The sequence below is a fragment of the Megalops cyprinoides genome, chromosome 1 (genome assembly GCF_013368585.1).
Source record: "Megalops cyprinoides isolate fMegCyp1 chromosome 1, fMegCyp1.pri, whole genome shotgun sequence".
Classification (NCBI taxonomy): domain Eukaryota; kingdom Metazoa; phylum Chordata; class Actinopteri; order Elopiformes; family Megalopidae; genus Megalops; species Megalops cyprinoides.
Genome location: NC_050583.1, coordinates 22,749,416 through 22,751,882, shown reverse-complemented (window position 1 = coordinate 22,751,882; position 2,467 = coordinate 22,749,416).

Genomic DNA, 2,467 nt, shown 5'->3' with positions numbered 1-2,467 from the left:
AATCACAAACTGATTTTTTGTATGTGGACTTAGGTTCAGTGAAAATGAATGTAGTTTCTTTTCCCTTTTTAATCTATCAATGGAGTGGTTCGGTTTTTGTCTGTTCTGTCAAATCCAAATGAAGTTTCTTTATTACATCTACAGATTGTCATATTTTTAACAGATAACCGATATATAAAATTATTTCCTTGTGTAGTTGACCAGGTGCTTCATGAAGCTTGCATGTAACTGATTAGAGAAAATGTACCTGAGCCATTAACTGAAAATGGAACTGAAAAAACTGCTATGAATCTGACCAGAGCTGCACTTAATGTGTTCCTGAATTTCTGTTCTCATTTCCTTTCTTCCTCTTTGTTTTCCCTGTTATCATTGGCTGTATTTGTTACTTTGTGTTGGAGTTGGCAGTCTCTTGCTTGATTATTTTATTCTGTTTAGGCAACCGAAGTCTTCAGATTATATGTTTCCAAGAGGAAAAAGTGATAGATGTTTGTTCTGCTTCAGTGGGTAAATGCTTTTTTTATATATATAAATTAATTTAAAACCTTACATAAAGTCTAGCTATTCTCCATATTTTTGCACACCATCCAAATGCATGATAAATGAAAAAAGTCATTTAAAGAAACTGAGCTTCTTAAACTGGGGCGGAAGAAATGTGAAAGCAAGAAGAGGACAACACTGAAATGCATTACTATATCATATGAACAAAGTTATATTACTATACATTAGGAAAGAGGTTACACATGCATCACATGGCTGGCCTCCTCTCGGATATCTGTAATTGCAGTGGACAGACCACACAATAAACCTTTTCATTAGTTGGTGAATTGCAGTGGAAAAAGCAGCTTCCTATAAACAGGCAGTACCCACTAAAACCATGCTGAGGTTGATGTAGTCCAGTGTTCATTTGCAGCATTTACAGCTTAACATTTCACATGCTGTAGGTATAATATGCTAGTCAATGCATTGGATTATCTGGTGGAGTCAGGAGTGATCAGCAATTATTAGTGTTGCTCTATGGTCCTACTTGTCAGTTTTTTTTTCTGTAACTAACTTGTCTGAAATTGCTTCTTGCACTTGGGTCAGATGCCTTAGAATTGTTAATTGTTCATGATGACTAATCTAGTTTGTTCAGCTGCAGCTTTTACATACAGAAATTCCATATCTACAAATAGTGTGTCAAATAATGCCACTACAACCCCACTCCAGGGGCAGACTGCTCCCACACAAAGGGGGGCTCTGGAGATCCCTATATACCTTTAACCCGAGGGAGGTACAGACTGCTACAGCACTGTCTTGGCAGTAAGGAAAATAAAAAAAAACGGTGCCGTCATCACTGAATAAACCTGGTTACAATTCAGTTGTTTGCACGTCACCAGTTCTGTAGCCTCTTTGAGAGAACATGAAATGGCTCCACAGGTCAGGGGCATTCTCAGAATGAATCCTGACCCATCAATTACAGTAAGATCTGGGTGAGTTACGACGTCTGCAGAAATTTGTATGACAAGGTGAGTTCTGATGTCCGTCTCATTGGCATGTTCAGTTGTGATAAGAGTACAATATGAGTGGTTCCATTTCAAGAGCGAAGGTTGTCTGCCCGTTTCATTAATCTAATCTGCAAAAATAGATGCGTAAATAAGGAACTTATTAGGAACTCTTACTTTCCAAAAAATAGAGGTTTGAGGCCATGACTAGTGTTTGGTGGGTCCTTTGAACCAACAGCCAATTGCATATCAGGAAAAGTCTTTCTAGTTCTCATCCAATCATTGGGTCAAATGAAGTGACTGAGCAAAACCAATTTGCCATTGCCGCTCAAAAGCAAGTTCCCAGTCGCTGACCGTGATCAGAATTAGTTAAGTGGAGACTAGTAACCTTCAGTGAAGCAATTTAAAGGACTTCTGCCGTTTTAACAAAGTAAGCATGCCAATGTCTTCATGCTACTTTTATATGACTCCAGAACAAGTTTGCCCATACTAAATGGTTATCACCTCACACAACATTTCATATGAAAATAAAGGCATGTAACTAACAAAACACAACAAATAGTTCTGCACTTACACTTTCATAGTTTAATTCCCAGGTGCAATTCTCCTTCATAAATCATTAAAATTGTTGGCCTGTATTAACCTTCCTTCTGTTGATAGTTGGAAGTAGGGCCTAATGTAGTGAGTTGTTGAGGCAGAATGACTTAGTTATGGGCTTTTTCACATGAATCAATTCAGATGCCGCTACCAAGTGTGAAACAGCAAAGTTTTGAATGTGTCTGGTTTATGAAGTTCTACTATCATGCCATGTCTCAAGACACAAGCAACATAAAGAATAAGTTGTACCCCAGATTAAGTAAGGGTTGATTTAGGGCTTTTATATACCAAACTGATGTGGTCAGACGAAATGATTTGATTGCAATTTTGAGAAACAGACATGTTGATTTAGAGAAGTGTCAAGTTGTTTCAATTTGTAAAAGAAACAA